Consider the following 8,419-nt stretch of genomic DNA (forward strand, 5'->3'; position numbering starts at 1 on the left):
TCAAAACAATGAAATATCCAAGGAATCTCAAAAACAGACCACAGAATTGGTGGGAGGGCATAACACTTCACCAGACCAGACTGGAAAATATCCAGAAGGGTCAACAGATAGACCTGCAACTATTTATAACGATTGGACTTTTGGTTGCATTGTATTTTTTCCTTTTTTCTTTCTTTTTCTCACGTCTGTCCATATAGGATCGGAAGGATAACTGATCCCCAGGAGAAAAAAATGGGGTTGACAACTCTGAGGGCACATGGGAGAGGAGGAGGTAGGAGAAAGTGAGGTGAGAAGCAACAAATCCAAGGACAAGGGAGTAATAAGAGATGTAAAATCGATGACAAGGGGAGCATAGAATGCCCAATGGGGTTTGATCAAGTGCAATGTAGCTGGGGAAAGTACTGAGAGACGAATGAAGGTTTAGCATGGTAGTGGGACAGGAGAAAAGTAAAAAGAAATAGAGAAAAGAATCAGGAGGCAAAAGACCTTTATAGAGGCATTAATTTTGGTATGCACATATGTAAATACATTAATATACAGCAATAGTGTTATAGGTCTATGTGCATATATTTACATGTTAAGCATTAAGGTAGCATACGGGCATTGAGTCTCTGTTCAAGTACTCCCTCAATGCAAGAACACTTTGTTCTAATAACTTGGTATTCTGTGATGCTCACCTTCCCGACACCATCACTGAAGTGAAAATGGGTGCATAAGCAAGTTTGCTGAAGAAAGCTGATGTTGCCCAGTTATTAAAAGATATAGCATCTGGGGTCTTAAAGGTTTGAAGCTAAACAACTATCTATCTAGCAGGGAATTAACAAAGCCCACATGGAAGAAGCACACCAGCCTGTGTGATCACGAGGTGTCGATGGGATAAGGTATTAGGCATCAGAAGACCCTAAACAAACAAATATATTGATGCAAATGATGAAGGTCGGAGTAGAGACCCAAAGCCCATCTGTGGATGAGACAGACAAGGTGCAGCACAGCACCTACGAAATACACAGCATTCTTTCTAGTTCTTTAATTCTTCCTCCTCTCCACAATCATGACCCCCGTTTTATTTTACTAATCCAGCTAGATGGGAGCATGTACACTGGTACAGATAAGGGCTCTCAACCCATGGAATTCAGGCAGATAATACCCTTAGGAACAGCAATGGGGAGTAGGGAAACCATGAGGTTAGGGGGAAGGTTGGAGGAGAAGGGGGAGAAATGGGGAACCAACGATAATGGTGCATAATCCCCCCACCAGGGTTATGAACAATAATGAGGATGAAGGGAGACAGCAGATGGTGTAAGATGTGAAAAAATGATTTATAATTTATTATGGGTCCAAAGGTCAGGGGGAGTAGGGGGAGAGAGGGAAAAAAAGAGGAGCTGATACCAAGGGCTCAAACACAAAGTAAATATTTTGAAAATGATGAAGGCAACATATGTACAAAGGTGTTTGATATAATTGATGTATGGATTGCTATAAGAGCTGTTAGAGCCCCCAATAAAATGATATTTTTAAACATTTTATTAGTGACTCATACAACTCTTAGCACAACCCATACAGACATCAATTGTGTAAAGCACATCTGTACATTCTTTGCCCTCATCACTTTCAAAGCATTTGCTCTCCACTTAAGCCCTTTGCATCAGGTCCTCTTTTGTCCCCCTCCTTCCCCGCTCCCCCTCCCTCATGAGCCCTTGATAATTTATAAATTATCATTTTATCATATCTTGCCCTGTCTGATGTGTCCCTTCAACCCTTTTCCTGTTGTCCGTCCCCCAGGGAGGAGGTCACATGTAGATCCTTTTAATAAGTTCCCTCTTTCCAACCCACTTACCCTCTATCCTCCCAGTATCGCCACTTACACCCCTGGTCCTGTAGGTATCATCCGCCCTGGATTCCCTGTGCCTCTAGCTCCTATCTGCATCAGTGTACAACCTCTGCTATATCCAGACTTGCAAGGTGGAATTTGGATCATGATAGTTGGGGGGGAGGAAGCATTTAGGAACTGGAAGAAAGCTGTATTCTTCATCGGTGCTACATCGCACCCTGACTGACTCATTTCCTCCCCTAGACCCCTCTGCAAGGGGATCTCCAGTGGCCGACAAATGGGCCTTGGGTCTCCACTCTACACCTCCCCCTTCATTCACTATGGCAATACTTTTTTTTTTCTGATACCTTATACCTGATCCCTTCAACACCTCATAATCGCACAGGCTTGTGTGCTTCTTCCATGTGGGCTTTGTTGCTTCTGAGCTAGATGGCCACTTGTTTATCTTCAAGCCTTTAAGACCTCAGATGCTATATCTTTTGATAACCGGGCACCATCAGCTTTCTTCACCATATTTGCTTGTTCACCCGTTTTGGCTACAGCAGTTGTGTTGAGAGGGTGACCATCATAGAATGCCAATTTATTAGAAGAAAGTAGTCTTGCCCCTCCGCCGCCGCTGCCGGGCTGCGCCGCCTGAGCCGGGACGCGCCTCCACGCTCCTCGCCGCATCTACCCTTGCGGCCACTGCGCACCTCTCTCTGTTCCCTCACAACATGACGAAGAAAGACAAGAAGTCCTTCAACCAGTCCCTGGCCGAGTGGAAGCTCTTCATCTATAACCCCAGCACCAGGGAGTTTCTAGGGCGCACCGCCAAGAGTTGGGGTTTGATCTTGCTCTTCTACCTAGTCTTCTATGGGTTTTTGGCTGCTCTCTTCTCCTTCACAATGTGGGTCATGCTTCATACTCTGAATGATGAGGTTCCAAAATATCGAGACCAGATCCCCAGCCCAGGACTTATGGTTTTTCCAAAACCAGCTACTGCTTTGGAGTCCTCATTCAGTTTGTCTGATGCCAGATCCTATCAAGGATATGTTGAAGATCTCAGTCGGTTTCTAAAGGCATACACTGCAGAAGAACAGAAGAATCTCACCGTCTGTCCTGATGGCGTACTTTTTGAGCAGAAAGGCCCTGTGTACACTGCGTGTCAGTTTCCTCTGCAGTTACTGGACGCGTGCAGCGGCATCACTGATCCTAACTATGGCTAGTCGGCAGGAAACCCATGTATTCTTGTGAAAATGAACAGAATAATTGGACTAAAACCTGAAGGAGAGCCAAAGATAACGTGTATTTCCAAGAGTGAACAAGTGGAAAATATAGCAGCTCATCCTCCCACTGGACTTACAGACTTAAAATATTTTCCGTATTATGGGTAAAAATTGCACGTGGGGTATGGACAGCCAATAGTTGCTGTCCAAGCATTCTTTTCTCCTCTTAATGGTATCAAGAAAGAAGCGACAATCGACTGCAAGATTGATGGATCATCCAACCTAAAAAACGAGGATGATCGTGACAAGTTTTTGGGATGAATTTCGTTCAAGATCACAGTGGATGCATAGTATGAGTAGGGTGTTCTACGGAGTAAATGTGTGTCTGTCTTCATCTTGTATCAGCTGGACCTACCATTCTAGAACGAGAGCACCTTGGAGAAAGGTGGGTGGTACGTGACACTGGGTAACACCATACTGTGCTTCTAGACCTTAGGTTCCATGGCCTCCGAAGTTACTGCCTGTTGCCTCTGCTGCCCTTTGGACCAGTGTGCAGATGCCATGTGAGGGGCTGGTAAATACCTGGTGGAGATCATGTGTAATGGGTGGGGGTCTTATCCTATTTTTATGTGGTTTACTTGCCAAGTTCTAAAGCTTAATGTGCTGTGCTGTGTAAATATTGTATGGATTTAACACTGGTTCATTGTCATTTTGATGCCAACACAGTTAATTTTAGGGATGCAATGATGGAAGAATAAATGGTACCTGACCAACATCAAGTTACTTTATCGCTGCCGTAAATGTGGGTTTGTGGAGACCCCTGACGCTGTGTGTGTGAGGAGGAAAAAAGATAATAAAAGTGGATTTGAAAAGTGGAAAAAAAAAAAGAAAGTAGTCTTGCATTGAGGGAGTACTTGAGTGGAGGCCAAATGTCTTTCTGCCACCTTAATACTAAACCAATAAATATAGGCACATAGATCTGTTTCCCCATCCTCATATATATATTTTCATATGAACATGTCTTTATCTAGACCTCTATAAATGCCCTCTGCCTCCTAGCTCTTTCCTCTATTTCCCTTGACTTTCTTCCTGTCCCACTATCATGCTCCATCCCAACCTGGGTTTCAGCTATACCTCTTTGTTGCCTTACCCTTGATCATTCCCTGTCAGACCTGCCATACCCACCTCACCACCAATTCGGATTCCTTGTTGTTCCCTTGTCCCTGGGTTTGTTAACAGTACTTCTTTACCCCCCACCTCCCCCTATCCCATGTCTTCCTTGAACTGTCGGTCCCGTTGTTTTTCCTCCAGATAGTTCATCCAGCCTATCCTATTTAGACAGACCTGCGGAGATAATAACATGCACAAAAACAAGACAGAACAAAACCAAGCAACCATATACAACAAAACAACAACAAACCACTGATAAAGAACAAAACAAAACACATCAAGAAAGAAAAACTTGTAGTTCAAGGATCGTTTGCTGGCCCTTAGGAGCGTTTTCCAGTCCAGTCTGTTGGGGCACCACGCCCTGGCCCCAAAGTCCACCTTCAGCATTCCCTGGGGACCTTGCACTCCATTTCCTTGCTGTTCCGCTGCACTCCCCCAGTGCTTTGCCTCGGTGTGGTGGGATCACGTCGGGTGCAATTCCCACACTGTGTGTCTGGTGCTGTCCCCTGCAGGGCCATGGGTCAGTGAGGGTGTCATCTCAATGTGGGACTGGCCATGTGAACCTCTCTGTGGACTGTCTGCTATAATTGGGGTCATCATCCTGTTTTTTTAAAAAGAAAGATATGTTCATTTGTGTCTTGCATATAAAACTGAGGTCCTCATATGAGAAATGACTGAAATGTGAAGGAGTATGAATAAAAAATGTCTGACAAATGAGAACCCAAGGCACCTTGTAACGTAAGCAGAATACATTACAAATGTTGCATGTTAGAATCCTGTGATATTTTTGTTCATAGTCCTATTTCTTTTCATAGAATTATGATATAGTCTGTATTATAAGGAAAAGTTCAAGGATACTTATAAAAATGTATTTTCCAGCTAACCGTAATAAGCAAGAATGAGATGCTGAGCCATTTATTTCATTGCTACTTAAATAAGTAGCAATACTACTTTTAACATGTGTATTATTCTTTCTCCATGGTAACATGAAAAAAATATATTTCCCTGTAACTAGTATTTTACTTGAGCTTTATCTAGTTTTTTCTGTTATTCTTCAGAATTCATGAATCAGATTTTAAATATAGCTCAGAAATATGTGTTGACATTGTCACCAAGTCTATTTCTCTGAAATAACTTCATCAAAAGATCACATCTGAATCATACCTCTTGAAATTTTATTTTTAATTTACATAAAGGACTATACAGAATTTTTTCTAGAATTGAATTGTATTCTCATCCTGGAGATATCTTATTGTAATCAAGTTATTTTGTTTAATATTCACTGTATGCTATTAATATTTTTAGGTGTATGTACAAGACATAATACATCCATTCTTCAAAAAATTCACATATAGAATATTACAGATTTTAGATTTTATAGTTTTCACATATAAAATTTTAGATGCTATGAAAAATATTTACTTTTTTACTCAACTGTTTTCTCAACAATATATATTACACAGAAGATAGGGAAACATTGTCTGAAAAATTTATTTTTAAGGTTATACACTACAAAATAAACTTTTCTAACAAGTATTCTGTTTATAGATTTGTTTTTCTCATTATACTTCTTTTGTCATTTTAGTTAAATTTCTCATAGTATTCTGAAAATATTAATGATTTTTATAATATACATTGATTTATAGAAAAACCTATACCTAAAATACATGAACCCACTTGAAGGATTTGACCTTATCTCTGAATTTTTTATAAAGAAAAATAGAACAACTACAATAAACAATTCCATATGGACAAAGTTCTTAAAAATACTTATAGAATGGTGAAGTTATTAAGAAGGATATCCAAATACTTATTTTGATAATATTACATTTTTGAATTATTATTGTTTTAATTGTTGTTGTTGGGTGCCTTTGAGATGGTTCTGACTCATAGTGACCCCATGTACAACATACTGAAGCATTGCTCAGTCTTGTGCCATCCTCACAATTGATCTTCTGTTTGAGCCCATTGATGCAACCCCAGTGAAAATCCCGTTAATGCATATCTTAAAAATTCTTCCTCTTTTTCACAACCCTGATATTTTACCAAACACAATGTCCTTCAGAGACTAGTCTCTCCTGAAAACATGTCCAAAGAACATAAGACGAAGTCTCACCATCCTCGCTTCTAAGGAACATTTTGGATATACATCTTTCAAGAATTATCTGTTTGTTCTTTTCGTAGTCCATGGTAATATGAGGCAATTGAAAATACCATGGCTTAAGACAGGCCCGGCCCGTATTAATAATCAAGGTAACATCCTTGCTTTTCAACACTTTAAAGAGATATTGTGCAGCAATGTACTAAATGTAATGTGTCCTTTGATTTCTTAACTACTTTTTCCGCGAGCATTGATTTTTGGATTCAAGCAAGACAAAAGCCTTGACAACGTCAACGTAAACCATCATTTATGATGATGTTAACTTTGGACAAGTTGTGAGGATTTGAGTTATCTGTACATTGACTTGTAATTCATACCGAAGACTGCAGTGCTTGACCTTCACCAACAAGTGCTTCAAGTCCTCATTTTCAAGAAGCAAATTTGTGTCATCTGCTTATTGCAAGTTGTTAATAAAACTTCTTCCAATCCTAATGTCACGTTCTTCTTCCTATAATCCAATTCCTCTGATTATTTGCTCAGAATACATCCTGAATAAGCATCATCAAAGCATGCAAGACTGATGCAACCATTCCTTGTTTTAAAACATTCACTGTGCTCTAGTTCATTTTACACAACTGCCTCATGATTCTTGTGGAGGTTTCACATGAGAAAAATGTAATTTTGGGGGAATTCTCATTCTTCTAAAGGCAATCCATAGTTTGTTATGGTCCACACAGTTGAGTGAATTGGCAGCTGGATGACAATGGGAGCCCAAGATCTATTTTTGGAATCTACATAATGGATTACACTTATAGTGTTTATTTGACTATCTTGCTGGTATTTTCTGCTTTCAGCCAAGCTCCATATGATAGCAGTGACAGCCCTTTTTCCACATCCTGTTGGGAATCTATCCCGTATCCTTGGTAGCACTCTGGCATTGTACTGCTGCAACATTTGCTGGAAGTTCTTCAGCACAATTTGACTTGCATGTTATATTATTCTATAATTTTCACATTCTGTGGGATCACCTTTCTTTGGAATTTGTACCAATTCGTAGGGGCCAAATAGGTGTCTTCCAAATTTCCTGGCAGAGTCTAGTGAGTGTCTTCCAGTACTTTGTCAGCTTGTTGAAATTTTTCAAATGGCGTTCCATAAGTTCCTGAACACTGATCTAGGCCAATCGCTTCAGTGCAGCTTGAACTTCGTCCTTGAATGCCAATGGTTCTTGGCTCATATGCTACCTCTTTAAATGGTTGACTCTTGTCTAGTTCTTTTTGGTACAGTGACTCTATATTCTTTCCTTCTTTCTTATTATATTTATTTGGGAGTCCATACATATAGCACATCTACCCACAACTCAATTACGTCAAGCAGTATTGTGTAATTGTTAGAGAAATCAAGTTCCAAATATTTTTTTTCCCTTCCTGGACTCTTTGGCATCATCTCACTTTTGCCCTCCCTCATCACCACTGTACCCCAGCCAACACACATACACATTGAAAACCTTATTCTGTTTGCTGTCCCTATAAGTTCATCAATCCTGGGTTTCATCAACCTAAACAGAAAAAAATATAACACAACTTCAATAGTGTGACCCCCAAGGACATAACACCTCTGAGATACCTTAATGTGAACAAACAAAAAACAAGACAGAAAAGGTTGAAAACCAGACCAGGTCCAGCATGTATCAGAAGGGAGATCAACTGAAAAAGTTTTCTGATCTTCTGTACTCATCTCTCCAATGAACTCTGTTTAGTAAACACTTTCCTCCCATTCTTCAATTATGGATCAAGGGAGCGCACTGTAGGCTTACTTCCTATGTAGATTCACAAAATATATCTTGGGCTCCCACTGTCATTCATAGCCTTTTTCAAAGCAGAATCTCACAATTTAAGCTCTGACACTAATCCCTCTATCAATTTTGGATTACCGTATATACTTGAATATAAGCTGACCCGAATCTCAGCCGAGGCATCTAATTTTACCACAAAAACTACATTGGTGGAGGAAAAAGGGGAAACCAATTCAAGGATATACATATAACCTCCTCCCCAGGGGATGGACAACAGAAAAGTGTGTGAAGGGAGACGTCAGACAGTGTAAGAAATGACT

The 8,419-nt window shown here is 40.3% G+C and overlaps 1 pseudogene; it reads left to right on the forward strand.

Annotated features, from left to right (window-relative positions):
* Positions 1-2,485: 2,485 nt before the first annotated feature.
* On the forward strand, positions 2,486-3,927 carry LOC142434443 (sodium/potassium-transporting ATPase subunit beta-3 pseudogene; annotated as a pseudogene).
* The last annotated feature ends 4,492 nt before the right edge of the window (positions 3,928-8,419 follow it).

Source organism: Tenrec ecaudatus, chromosome X (assembly GCF_050624435.1).
Source record: "Tenrec ecaudatus isolate mTenEca1 chromosome X, mTenEca1.hap1, whole genome shotgun sequence".
In the NCBI taxonomy this organism is placed as follows: domain Eukaryota; kingdom Metazoa; phylum Chordata; class Mammalia; order Afrosoricida; family Tenrecidae; genus Tenrec; species Tenrec ecaudatus.